General features: G+C 34.3%; 1 protein-coding gene across 1 annotated transcript in view; it reads right to left on the bottom strand.

Annotated features, from left to right (window-relative positions):
* Tfec (transcription factor EC) overlaps nucleotides 1-12,252 on the bottom strand; it is a 67,763-nt gene extending 55,511 nt beyond the window's left edge. Inside the window, exon 1 of the mRNA XM_076853465.1 lies at nucleotides 12,170-12,252. The gene's annotated coding sequence lies outside the window, so the exon portion shown is untranslated. The remainder of the gene's footprint in view (nucleotides 1-12,169) is intronic.
* Between the last annotated feature and the right edge of the window lie 3,023 nt (nucleotides 12,253-15,275).

Raw genomic sequence — 15,275 nt, forward strand, 5'->3', positions numbered from 1 at the left:
CAAAAATTCCTATACAATGCTGTGTTATGGAAGGGAGATGATGAAGTTATCAAAATAGGGAATAAAGGTAAAAGAGAAACTTTTGAAGGAAAAGTGATAAATTCAGCATTGATGTAACAAAATCTGAGTGCCTAGGGAACATCCAAGAGGGAGGCCTCATGCACAGCTGGATGTGTGGAGTCAGGGACACAGACTTGGTGGTCAGTTCAGAAGTCACTGAATTAGGGTTTAAGATAAAGTCACACAGGTTGAAGAATTAGAATTAGAAGGACAGAACGTTAAATCAGGAATTCTGAGGTGCTTTAAGATCTAAGGGGAAGAAGAAACTGAAAGAATCTCAAAAAAAAGACAAGGAAAATGAGTACAGTGCACTATTACAAAGCCAATGTCAAATAGAGTTTCAAGAAAAAAGTGGTTAACAAAGCCAAATACCACAGAGATGAGGGACGAGAAAAAGCAGAAGGTACTGCCAGCAGACTGGGGAAAACTGGGTCACTGGTGATCCTCAGGAGTACATTTTCAGGGATGAATGAAGAATTGCAGGCAGCCTGCAGGGACTGAAGGGACTCAGAGAATTTTGAGTGAGGAAACCTCAGGGCCCAGAAGAACCAGCTCCTCTCTCTACACTCCACAGGGAGGACTCATCTGTCCTCCTGGTTTGAAATACTACCAACATGCTAATAACTCTCCAATTTGCATTTCTGTTCCAGATCTGTGTGAGGTAGAAGCTAGAATGCAGTGATTTGAGATGTGAATTGGAGATGCCCTCTACCCTATTTACTACTTCCTATGTCAATAATAGATCTACTCCCAGAGGTAGAAATACCATTTACATGCTAATAAAATATAAATCCCAAACCATAAACCCCAACAATATGTTTCTGCTCCAGAATTTTTTCATTCTTTCCAGGAGGTACAGCTTTATATATATGCAATATATATCATATAGAAGCTAGATATATAGTGTATTATATATCAATAATATAAATTATCAATAGTATATACTATATATGTAGTATATTATTTACAGAAGGCCAGTTTTATTTATATATATATATATATATATATATATATATATGATATACTCTAAGTATTTTATACTATATCAATATCTATAATCACAAACATCTCAAAATTTAAAATTTACATGCCCCAAATATTCATTTTTAACCCCCTCTAACATCTTTTTCTCCACAGTCTTCCTTTCAGGAACTGGTAGTCTTCCTTTATTCCTTCATTTTCCTTACCTTCAACATACAACCTCCCATCCTTTCTAGCTCACAAATGTATCTCACATAGATCCAGCTTTATCTCTACTATCAAAGCTGTAGTTCAAGCCACCATCATTCCATATCGTAAATCCTTTCGTACTGACAGTTTCCTCGGTTGCTCTCTCCAACCATTCTTTATGCCACCTTCAAAATGAACCTTTAGAATCACAAAATGCACTACTCTTTCTCCTGTCTCAAATCTTTCAGTTGCTTTCCATTTCATTTAGAATACAATCCAATTTCCTTATCATAGCTTAAAAGTTGAATAGGTGGTGCCCAAGCTACCTGCCCAGGTTAACTTCATACTGCTCTCCCTGAGCTCACTAGGGTCCAGTGAGAATTCAGCAGACTGAATTCTTTTGCTCAGTTTCTGCAATAAGTAAGGCTTCATCTCACCCTCAGAACCTCTGGAGGTGCTTTTCTTCCTAAAGGAGCATGGAATGCTCTATCCTGAGTTCTACAGGTATCTCTCCTCTCAGGACTTGGTTACAGTATCTCCTGACCACTATTTAAACAGATATTTCCTTAATATTTTCCATTTCTGAACTTTTCATAATGTCAGCATTTTGTAATGAGCAATTCATGTTGGCTTTTTAATTTATCATCTATGTTATTACCACATTCTAAGCTGCTTTAGGACAAAGAATTTGTCTCTTCTGTTAATCATTGGAAATTCAGTCCTGTGCACTGTGCTTCATAAAAGACATTAAGCATTTGTTAAATAAACAAATAAGTGAATGAGAAAAAAATAATGACACTAATAACTACCATGTGTGAAGTGTTTACAATATGTCAAGAACTATTCTAAGCATTTTACATGTACTAATCCTTTAATCTTCACAACAATCCTATGAGTTAGGAACTATTACTATCTCATTTCAATGGTGAGTAAATAAATAATTATTATTATATAAATAATTAGTGAATATATTAAAAAATAAAAACAAAATTTAAATTATATTACTATAATAAATTACAGTATTAATCATCATCATCACATAAATTACTAGGTACAGAATGCTTACTCTGAATCAGGCCCATTGCTTGTACCTCTACTTCACTTGAATTGCCAACATGAATTGCTCATATCATCATCACATAAGGCCAGCAAGGCCAGCACCTTTCTGCTCTTTCACACATCCATGAGAAGCCAGAGATAAAAAACAGTAAAGTGCACTGGAGCAAAACAAGAACTCAGAACCACAATAGTTTCACTACTAATTCTTTGCTTCAAATCAATATTATTAAAATTTTGTTTTTCACATGAACAAATTATTATTGTTATTATTATTATTATTATTATTGTTGTTGTTGTTATTATTATTATTATAGGGGAGGGAATATTGGGGATTGAACTTAGGGGCACTCAACTACTGACCCAAATTCCCAGCCCTATTTTGTATTTTATTTAGAGACATGGTCTCACTGAGTTGCTTCATGCCTCACTTGTGCTGAGATTGGCTTTGAACTTGTAATCTTCCTGCCTCAGCCTCCTGAGCCATTGGGATAATAGGCATGACCCACTGTGCCTAGCTAAATGAACAAATACTTTTAATGAGAATATATAGTGCTGAGATGGAGCAATGTAAGATAACCGTGGAAATGCCACAAAGGGTATGAATTTATATAATACATTTGGATAGCCTGAGGAAATTATCCCAAATATGTACAAGATTTGAAGCATCAAGATGATCATTGAAACCATAGGAACTGTGATTCTAGAATGTCAAGAACATATAACATTTAAATATATACGCCAATGACCTCCCTATAGCGTTCTTTAAAATGTGGGATTTTATTTCTTTCTCATTTCCTCAGGTCAAAAGGCTCTATTGATAGGAACAGCTCATGGAATGACTAGAAAGCACAAAGTTGGGAAGCAAAGCTAAAGGAAGTTCCTTTTCCTCTACTAATCACAAATTTAAAAAAAAAAAAAAGATACATAAAGTGACTCGAACAGAGAAAATATGACTGTTAAGCTATTTTAAGAAATGTGTCACCATTTTAAAGTCGTTCATTAAAGTTATCCTAACTTATAACTGGTGTTACCATTGAATTGACTTTTAAAAATCACGTGAGATAGCATTAAGTCCTGAACGTTTACAAAACATTTTCACAGGAGAAGTTAGAACTTTAGGAAAGTTAGGGAGCAGCGTGTGAATAAGTATTTCAAACCATAACAGGATATTTCAAATTCTCAATGTAAACACATTGGGATGCTCCACCAACACAAGCCCAACCTTATAAAACTGTTCTTACATTAGACAATAACATTGTTATGTTCTTCCCATAATATCCAAGACTATAATGTGAGCATAAATCATTCTCTCTATAGTGTTATTTTTATTTTACCCAAATCCAGGAGCTCATTTCAAATTGAGTTTACTAAAGGAACACAATAATGGATACATAAAGAAGGTTGCTTCTAAAAAGTAGCTCAAATAATAATTTCTTGCCTCTCATAAAAGGTTTTCTTTGTTCTGGTTTTCTCTCAATTTCTTCTTAAAATGACTATTATTAATGGCAAGGTCAACTATGTCTTACCACAAGTGACAATGAATTGATAACCCAATATCTAAGAAGTGATTTACTGTCACATATCTATCATCAACCCTTCAGAAAAGCAAGAAAATATGATGCCTTATTAGTGTGCTACCTGAGTTGGGGTAGAGACTCCATCATATTGAAATGACTGCATGTATAGGAAAATGGGACCGTGTTACAGCCTATAAATACACTGTCACCTCTAACAAGCAGCAAGACATCTCATTCTAGAAAGCCAAACGCTGCAATGTGTCTTTCGAAGTTCTCTCGCTGGTCCCAAAAACTTAGACACAGATTCAAATAAAGTTATTTAAAGTAGATTCTGATATACAGACACCCACGTCTTCCCAAGTTAATTTTTTTTTTCCTCTTAGAGTGTCTCCAGTCAATCTGACCACTTCAACCTGACAGGCAAACCAGTTAAGTAGGCAGTTTGTGGGCCAAAAATCTGTCAAAATGGTTGGCTTCACTGGTGATTACTTTTTGACTGACTGGAGCAGTCAAGTTCATCAAAACAGTCAAACCACATTTCCCATACACACAGTCTCAACGCTTGCTGTTTCCATAGGCGTGTCCTGTTTATATGTTTGAAGGAAGTATTATTAAGCTTCAGTGTTGAAGAGAAACAAGTTGAAAAAGTTGTGAGCAACTAGTTTGACAATTAAGATCCCCTCTGAGTTAGTTCCCAGCTTCCCCACCCAGGAGAAAAAGCCTCATGGCCCTGCCTGAGAGCCATGAACAGAAGCTGGTCGTGGAGGTCACCCACATGCCCTGCTGCTAACATTTTCTAGTTAGGGGACTAAGACATGTGTCCTGACAGGGAAATGGGCTTGTCAGACTTTCTGGGATTAAATAAAAACACTTGAAAAGAATCCAGTGGAGGGGTGGATAATACTGATATCATGTTAACAGGGGTTATGTATTCCTAGTGTGAATAACCATTTTTGTCAGAAGAAAGATAAGCTTGAAAAAAAAACTCCTTAATAAATTGTAAAATGGGGTGAAGGCAATTTAATTTCTTAGCAGGAACAAATGCCAACACTGAAACGCAATCCGATGGTTTCAAAAGCATTGTGAGAGCAGCAGTTAAGATCACAAGCTTGGAATCAATCAACCTGACTTCAAACCTGAGCTCCCCACGGACAGGCCGTGTAATTTGGGGCTAGATATTTTCCTACCTATATGCAGTACCCTTAACTGTACAATGGAGGCAATAGTATTACTCAAATTCCAGGGTTGCTCTAAATCCTAGATAACTTAATGTGGATACAGCATATCAAATAGGGTAAGGAGGACTTACTGTGGGCCAGAGGAGGCTTAGCTCAAACGCAGTGTTAACTATGAGACCATCTTGTTTAAATAAAGGATTTTATAAAGTATTGAATTTTTTTTTCCTATCAGCATCTTATGTTGTTTTAAATCATATCTAAGTTAACAGTTCGATCATTCCATATCTTCATAATCTCTGAGAAGCATAATGGCAACAGTACAAGCTCCCCATTCTGTGCAGACTTTAACCAGATGCTTCATCCTCACTTTCTCCTCTAACAACCATGAAAATATTAGAAGTACATCAGATTCACAGATGAAGAAAGTAAATGCCAATTAAATGACACAATTTGTCTCATATTCAACAGATTCTCAGTTAAAGTTGGTTTTTAAACCTATGCACATTCTAATTCATCATGTTTCAAAGAACTCATAATGCAAAAAAAAATCTAACTAATAATTACCCATATTTCTGGATATTATAGCAAAGAATGGCTGATGTTGCAGGCTGTGTCTTCCTAAAGAAAAATGTTCATCTATTGAATTTCCAAAGGCATTGAGAGTAAATAAGAGGGGCCAGGATGATTCAAACCTGTTCCATCGTATCCTGAATCCTTTCTATGTTGTTTCTATTTTCTAAATTGATTCTTTGGATTCCCAAACAACAAATATCAGAAAGGTAAAACTACTAGCATGATCCAAAGAATCTGGGCATACACAGGATTCAAAAACTGGTTAATTCAGCAAACACAGAGTAGAAAGCCTTGTTATATGAAGACAACTCATGCATGAATTTAAAGCCTGAAAGCTAAGAAATTGTTTGAGACATCAAATGATATAATATTTTGGGAGGTGATTTTTTTCAGTCCTTGATAGAGGTAGCAATCTCAGACAGTGATGTACAAAAAGCTTAAAGACTCTGAAGGAGGGTGAATGAATGGTACCACTGGGAAGAGCCCAAGCTTCCAGCTAAAACTCAGCATCGGAGGGTGTAATCTAACATACAGGATTAACATCTCAGGAGTCCTGCCCTGGGTCAGTTCATCTCTTTGTGATGCCTTATCCTCTAGATGGAAATAAAAACAGTGAACTCTTTTAAATGTGCCCTATGGTCTGATTAAAGATTGAAAAGGGCTCTAAAAATCCACAGCACTCCCAGGGAAAAATGCTAAATATCATTATCATTATTACACCAAATGCCATAATTTGGTCTCCTCAGATTCCCTTTTTATGTAGATTCCATCAAACTCTGACTTTTGACTTTTCGCCTATCTGACCAAATCTCCAATGACAAAGCAAAGGGAAATGTTGAGGCAATTAGTGGGAAATGGAAGCAATTAATTCCCTTTTTTAGTGGAGACCTGGCCTCTGTGAACCAGTTTAACCAAAAATAATCAATGACCTTTCTCTGCCCAAACTGAAGCAAATCTACTTGATATTTGTCACTGGTTATCTATCTACTGCTTCAACATTAATGAGTCTCTTCACTTTGCTTCTTCCTTTTATGAAATAGAGCCATCACTTCTGCTCCCCTGTTACCTCTGCATCTGCTATTTCTGCAAAACGAATACAGGCAAAGGCCTCGTTATCCGTGTGTAAGCCCAGGAAACATTTTTAGCATAACCATGGTTTCTGATGTCCCCCAATGCTGCCCCCTCAAACTGTTTCCCCTTTTCTTCTATAGAAGCCAGATCTTGTTCAAAATGCAAGAAAAGGAACAACAAAGATAAAGTTTAAATTTAAGTGTCCCAGAAAAGTTTGCATAATTTATCTAGGTCTGAGCACCAAATCATCCTAGATCCAAGTCCCTGCCACTCCACTTTCTCCCTGGTGTCTTTGGGAAAGTTACCTGTCCTTCAAAATCCTCACTTTCCTCTTCTGAATAATGGAGATAGCAGCACTTTCCTCAAAGGTATTGTCAGACTCAAATGAAGTGATACACATAAAACCTTAGCACATGAAAAGAGTTTAATCACAAAGAGTTTAATCAATATAACCTGAGAAGAGGAGAGGAGGGAAGAGAAAGATTTCATGAAATGTAGCTGATTTTGAGACTCACTAAAACTGCCACGCAAGCAGGAAGTAGTTAGCATTCTGCGTCTCCCTTTCATCCTGTAGTAAAGAACTTATTATTTTAGTTTGTCTGTTTTATAAATTATCACATTCTGCAATAGACTTGCTTGCTAGTTTTGTTGATGTTGCTATTTGTTTCACCGTTAGACGAATATATTTTTAAAAAATGCTCGAAAGCTTTACATCTCACAGAATGAATCCAGTGGGAGGAATCTAAGGGAATTTGGAGACAACTTAGTACAACAGGGTTTCAAGCACAAACCAATGAAAATGCAAAGGAAATGACAATAAGTTTTGACAAAACATGGAACAGTTAAAAAAAAAAAAAAAAGCCCTAGAAAGAAAAAGCAAATTAAGAGTTACTTCCCAAATTATGCAGAGTTGCTTTTTCTCTATTTCCTTTTTCTCTGTAAACTCTTTCCTAAAGCACAGTATTGAAGACAGTCTAAATAGGAGATGATATTGAGGGGGAGAAAACCAGATGTATGAGACATTGGCTCATTGTTAAGTTTCTTGTTATGAAAATCTATCAGAATTGTGGGTCAAGGCCTCAGAGGGAGAACAAGAGAAGTTATTTGCTGTGAGCTAGATTTCCAATCCCAGAGCACCTATGTCCAACATAGGTATGATCTCCTAGAGACAGAGTCAGAGCAACTCTTCTGGTACAGGAGCAGAATTTAAGCACCACTAGATTCCCCATTCTTTAGACTCAGGCCAAACCTTGAAACTTCACTGTCCATACTAGATATTAATGCAACTTAAAATCCTCAGGAAACACGCCTATAAACACAGACAGACTTATTCAAAGTCACATGGCAAGTTGGTAGCAAGCTGAAAGTGCTGAACTTCTGACTTCCTATTTCAGAGTGTTCCATCAACACCAAGCCATGCAACCACAGAGAAATCACTGAATCATTTGCACATATTGGCTTAGGCCACTGGTTTTGGGACTAATCCATTTTCAGTTTAAATGATTATTTCTGCAGTGGAAAAGATGACTGTTTTTGTCACCTTTGATTCTCTCATGAAGTAGGTTCTATCATATTTTTAGCAAATGCATCCTGTTCTTGCCAAAAGGCACAACTACTTTGCAAAGTATTACCCAGAGACTACACACACACATGCACACACACACACACACACACACACACACACACCCTTTTACTCCTTTAAAGTAGATTCAGGAGTGCTCTATCAATGAAAACCTAAAACTAATGACTTCAGTCTTTCATGTTCCAATTAATCTTCCAAATGGCTAGAACAGAGAGATCCTGTTGACACATAAATCGATTGAACTATTGTTCTTGTTAAAATCCTACCACTCTTAAAAGCACAGTGCTCCTTTGTCTGTCTCCACTTTATCTCTCTGGGCTTACTTCATGTTATTTCCCACAATTTCTGATATGTGTTCTGCCCTCTTTAGAAAATGGTCTTGTTACTTAACTCACTGGGCAGACGATCCCACTGGTTCTTCCTACTCAGCTTAAGGGTAGATAGGCTAAGGGTTTTCCAAGAATTATATCACCAACTATTCACAAGAAGTATTCAAAAGGCTAATAAAAATGCCACCAAATCAACAGATGTTTCAAATTTTGAGAAAATTAAAAAGAAGTTGAATATACATACTGAAACAGTCTTTAATGTTAGGTGTAAATCTCAAGGAAAGGACAAATCATCCTTCATGTGAAAAACTGCCTTGCAGATATGAAGAGCAATCATATCTACAGAAGAGGGAAAGTGACTGAAAAGAAATATTTGAGAGTATGACTAAATAAATGAATGTCTCTTCAGATTAATTAAGGAAAAACTCAAGAATTTTACCAAAATTTAAAGTTTGGTGTTGAAAATGCTGTTGACAAAATTTGTGTTGCAGAAGGTTCAGTAAATTTAGTAAGGCTGGGGTTAAGGCTCAATGGTATAGAGCTCGCCTTGCATGTGCCAGGCTCTGGGTTTGATCCTCAGGGCCACATAAAAAATAAAATAAAATAAAAAAATTATATATATATATATATATATATATATATATATATATATATATGATAGTAAATTCAAATGTATTTGCATCTGCACAGGCTCAGAGGAAGCAGAAAGGGTAAACATCTTTACTGCTGAGGAATTCCCTGTTGAAACTAGCAGAGATCATGACCTGCTATAACCCAATTGCCAGGGTAATAAATATTGACCTAAGTTTTTAGAGAGTCAGGAAAGATGCTTGATAAAATAAGTATTAGCAAAAAGGGGGAAAACGTATAAAACTAAAATGCTGATTAAACAGATAACCTGGTTTCCATTCTTACTTGAGTGGAAATACATCTAAAGGAAGACAAATATCTACCAGAACTTAATTTATTCATCTTTCGCATTTGGAAAATAATTGTAAGAAAGAAATATAGAAAGAAAGAACGGGTGATGGAAGAAGTCTGTTCCAATGAAAGAAAGATGAATACAGTCTGTTTCGATAAGCAAGCAGAAAGAGAATATTTCAGAAAAAATGAGAGATGATTTGGAAACACTCTTCCATGGTAACTCTTGGGAAAAAACATGGGGCATACGAATCTCCTTATCAAAAGTCCACCTCTACTTCCTAGACTCACTTTCCTTCAATTGCTTCCCTTAGATACATTCTCTAAAAAAGATCAAAGAGATCTTTTTGAGATCAAACTTTTACTTATTCTTTCAAACCTGAAAAGATAAAAGAAAAATGCAACCTTGTGATTTTTAATATCATCAGGCTCAATGTCTCTGGATCCTGCAAGCAATTAATAAATGAAGAACAAGAGTTTTCTCCTACTTGAACAGTCCATTTTTAAATCTGGTTACCTAAGGATATCTCATGAGTATTTTACTTTTTCATTAAATGGATTCCCTCAATTTTCTTAATGTTTAACATAAACTACCTCTATTTTACTACTATTTTGGTTTTGTTGTTATTGTTGTTGTTGTTGTTGGGAAGTGGCCAAGGCATGTCCCAATGAATCCAATTTAATAGAATCACGAAATTATTTTACCATCAACTATACTTTCATTAGTCTACCAAATTTTGATACTTTTCCAAACACTCACAACCCAACTCCATAGATTCCTTAATTGGTGATTCATAATTCTGTAAAATATAGTTTTGTATATTAATTTTTCCTTTCCTACAAACCCATATTAACTTTTCTCTTCATAGGTTATATTTTTGCTACTGTTCTATGTCTCACAAATGATTCTCCATGATCTTAGTAAATATCACCAGCAAAACCTTAGCAGCAACTATATGTTACACTCTACATCTGTTTTGCTTAGATGCCAAATAGTCCAAGATAGCAATCTACTGTTTCTAAACATTGGCTTTCTAGATTTTGCTCCATTTCTTAATCCAGGGTTTTTGACTACAAGAGTTTATTTCCATTAAGAATCTGGAATGTTAAACTGACTTAAGAAGCTTTATTTGTGCAATGCTGTATATAAGATTAAATGATGGCTTTTCTATATGTATGCAGTGTTTATTATGTCAATACACGTCATAATTCCATTGAGTTTACTTGTGAAACCATGGTATAAGAACATTTTGTTTCTTTAGTTTTTCCTTTCCTTATTTTGTTTGTTTCTCCTTTCCTTATTTCTCCTTTCTGACTATCCAACCCTTTTCAAAATTATATTCTACTTCCACTATACTAATTACTACAATTTCTGAAAAGTTTATTTATACTAAAAAATTGCATTATATTTAAACATCTAATAATCATTTTGGCTATTTAGAAGTTAAACACTTGTGCCTCAGTCACCAAAATTAAGCTGACTTTTAAGAACCATGTTTCATTTTTGACATCAACTCAAAAGTTTCAGTTCAATAAAATGTACTCATACATGCACTTTTCTACAGCTTTGGAATAAAATTGAAAAATTATAACAAAGCCAACAAAATAGACAACATGAAAATTAAACATAATCCATTATTTTGTGGCTAAATGTCTTTTAATTTTCAAAACAGAAACCATAAAGTTTGGCCTATTTAAGGTCGTTTCCATTAAAAAAAATTAAAAGATTTAAAAGTAAATAGCTATATTCAGATTCATTTATAATACAAAGGAAATATAATGTCTGAATAATCTTGATAATAACCTCCATATTTTGCTTCACTTTGCTTTATTGACAGTCTCTGAACAGGGAAGTCATCAAGGTTATTTTTAACTCTCTTAATGTTAAATGAAGTTTCTAGTAAATAAGTTACTAATAGCTACTCAAGATTAATTAAAGATTACCTCAGGTTTATTATTCTTCTCAAAATTTCTATTCCAAATAAAACATTCTGAGACAATAATGAAAGTATAGAATAATAACTGTTTTAAACAAATATATGTATATAAAATATATATGAATGTATATATGTGTATAGAGATATACAAATAACCTTTAAATTCTATTATAGCTTTTTAAATTATTATAATGAAAACATATTAGTTTAAAAAGTATTTGCTTTAGTTTATCTCAAATCTTCTACACAAACTTTTAGAATCTATATACATATAAAAGACAAGAATGATTTTTGATTCCCAAGAAAGAGACAGTATGCTAACACACTGGTGTTATTTCTTACTTCTATGAACAGAACTTATATTTTTGTACCTTGAAAAGCCAATAAAATATATATTTCTAGAGTGTAAATAGAAATTAACATTAACTCATAAAATAACATGAGGCAATAAGATGTCAAATCATATTTCAATTTAGTAAATATCTGAGAATATTAAACCATCAGAAGAAATTCCTTTGGTTACCATGAACTAAAACAGTGATTTCTACATCTTGATTAAAATAAAACATTAATGGAGTTTCTGTTATACTTTACCCAAATTATAGCAAATCACAGCTTGACTATTCTAACATCCTGATACCTACTCATCACACAAGATGAAATCATAATTATAAGCAAGCTACACACAGCAAAGTAAAATAGATATTGATTAGACTTGTCTTCATAGTTTGTTTAAAGTACAGAAAATTAACCTGCCAGTTTCGTTACCTACCAGCACTGATTGGATTCTATCAGTGTAATCACCTCTATAAACAGCTTCAAATTACAATCCCTTTTCCCATAACACAAGCACTGGGCCCAAAGAGACAACCGGAGTAAATGATCTGATCATGAGTAATGAATAGTTTGGGCTGGTTGGAATCCACTTAGTTGAGGAAAGAGAAAAGAGAAGTGGCTCATTAGGGCACTTCCTGAACCCTGGTTGGAATTTCAGTTAAGGAAGAAGAAATGACACAGCAGTTTCAAGTTAAGGCGACTTCCTTTCTTTATCTGAAATATGCTGCTAATTTGAGAAATAGCACTCCAACAAAACTACTCCACAGTGGTGTGGCCACTGTAGAAACTCCCGTTGATAGAATTATTGCCCCATAATTAACATTTTTTTCCCAGAATATACACAAGCAGTACATGGTTGTTATCAAAATGGACTAAGATCCCACATTCATTGCAACATGATTGTTTCATGAGTAACATTTCCTCAACAAACTGCACCTGCACCATATTTTAGTTTTAATAATTGCACTTTTGTCTTAAGTATTGACATATTTTTTTCTTGATACGATCAAATTTTTCATATATATATATATATATATATGCATTTGATTTTGCTGTCAAAGTGACTCCAGGATAATTTTTAACTTGCCCAAAAATATTTTATCTTCCCATGTAGATGGAAGATACACAATCCAGCTTTGGAGATTTTATTATTATTTATGCCCTACTTTGGCATGCATTTTCAAAAGACATGAGCACTTGTTACTCATTGCCTTTATAAATGAAAGTACTAAAAATGTCTATTTCATGTATTAGTTATCTGTAGAAACATATAATCAAAAGGTAAGACTTTATTCTCACCTGGCAAGTTTTGCTGTGAATCTATATTCATAACAGTTAGACTATTTGCTCTTTTTTTTAACCTGTACCTAAAAATATATGTACAAAGCAAGATGTTCAGGTAAATTACTGAAGTTTCATGTTAAGGTTATGCACAAAATTTTATTGTCTTTGTGGTTTAAAAGTTGTATAATTAAACAGACATTTATGTTTGTCAAGAATAGAATTATATAAAAATATTTTGGAAGTTTCTACCTTGTTTTAAGCACGTTAAAAGCGTTTTTCAGGTTATTATAGAATGCATCTAAGTCTTATAAGATGTTTGGAAGTAGTAAATGTTCAAGTTAGGGTAAATTGTGTGAATTATTATACTATTAAAGAAATAAGATTCATATCAGAAACATCATTGGAAAAGAAAATATTTGTGAATTTAATTCATATTAGAAACAGAATCAAATTAGAGTTTAGTACATTTGTGTTATACAATATGTTTAACATTTGTTAGATCTACGTAAAATACATTTGTGTAATTCAGACGGTAAGTTTTAAAGCTATATTACTCTATGGGCATATGTTTGATTTTCAAAGGTTGTGCATGCTTACATATTCACACCTGAAGAACCAAAAATGTGTGAGTTAGGAGCAGTTATTTCATCTCTTAATGAGGTCCCAATGGGATAGTTATGACTTTTAAAAGTTTTGTTATATATTGCTTCTACATTTTATATAACAATCATGAATGTTATTCATAACAAAATATAGTTTTAAGGAGTTTTTTTCCTGTTTCTTTTCTTTTGTGGTAGTGGAGATTAAACCCATGACCTTGCACAAGTTAAGTGCTCTTAATTTTTAAGCATAATTTAAACATCAAAGCTTAGTTACAGGCCAGGTGCTGTGGCACACACCTGTGAGAATCGCAAGTTCAAAACCAGCCTCACCAAAGTTAGGCGCCAAACAGCTTAGTGAGATCCTGTCTCTAAATAAAATACAAAAAATAAGGCTGTGGATGTGTTTCAGTGGTCAAGTGCCCCTGAGTTCTATCTCTGGTACCCAAAGAGAAAAGAAAAACTCAATTACAGTATGCTAACTGCCACAAAATAATTTTACCATATTGTCTTCTTGCTTCCCCTGTGACAAGAATAACAGAGATCTTATAGATAATTCATCTTAATTTAATTCTTCATTTTGGTTTTTACCTGGTTGATGTTTATGGAGTCCCTGCAAGTAGCATTTCAGTTAATCAATCATGTGAAAAAGAAAAAAAACAAGCTATCTTCTTGTAATTCATTAAAATTCTTTTTGTATGGAGAGGCATTTTCACTTCTCATGTTCAAATGATCATCAAGTCTCATTATCACTATTCTTGAAGTAGCCCTCACAAATAAAAAAATATTTCAAAATGCTTAGGAGCAAAAGCTCCTGTTAGGATTTGGATCTGGAATGTCTCTCAAAGGCTCATTACTTAATGGCTGGGTCCCAATGCAGCAATATTGGTAGATGAAGCTTTTAGGAAATGTTTGGATCATGTGGGCTCTAACTTCATCAGAAGATTAATCCATTTGATAATAGGTTAGTACTTTGAATGGATTTCAGGGAGGTTGGAGGAAGTAAGTCACTCTCTTCCTGTGTGCACATTAGAAGGATTTGTCTTGTCTGTAACTTCTTTCTCTCTGCTTGTAGGCTGTCATGAACTGAGTGGCTCTCCTCTGCCATGCCCTTCTGCCATGATGTTCTGCCTCACCTCAGGTCCAAGGCAATGGAGTCAGCTGACCATGAACTGAAATGTCTGAAACTGAAAGGTGGAATAAATCTTTCCTGCTCTAATTTGTATGTGTCAGGTGTTTTGGTCACAGTGATGAAAATCAGAATAAAACAACTCCTAACTTGCCCTTGACTACTTTGATTCAAATTCAAATTCCGCCTCTTCTTAACTATGGCAAATACTTAATATCTCTTTGCCTCAGTCTCTTCATCTATAAAATAAGAATAATAATAGTATACCTAGGGCCAGGCTTTCATGAGGATTAAAAGTTTAATCAATTTAAATTATTTAAACATCACCAGGCAATAAGTAAATACTATGTGACTTTTCCTCTTTTTCTTAATTATCTTTGTCACATACTTTTTTACTACTTTTATTTATTCTATTTTTTATATATGTCAGCATAATGCGTTTCCATTCATAGTAACATGTAGAGAACTGTTTTTCATGCCTCTGGTTGCACATAAAGTGGAGTCACACCATTTGTGTCTTCATACATGTA

Source organism: Callospermophilus lateralis, chromosome 1, assembly GCF_048772815.1.
Source record: "Callospermophilus lateralis isolate mCalLat2 chromosome 1, mCalLat2.hap1, whole genome shotgun sequence".
NCBI classification, from domain to species: domain Eukaryota; kingdom Metazoa; phylum Chordata; class Mammalia; order Rodentia; family Sciuridae; genus Callospermophilus; species Callospermophilus lateralis.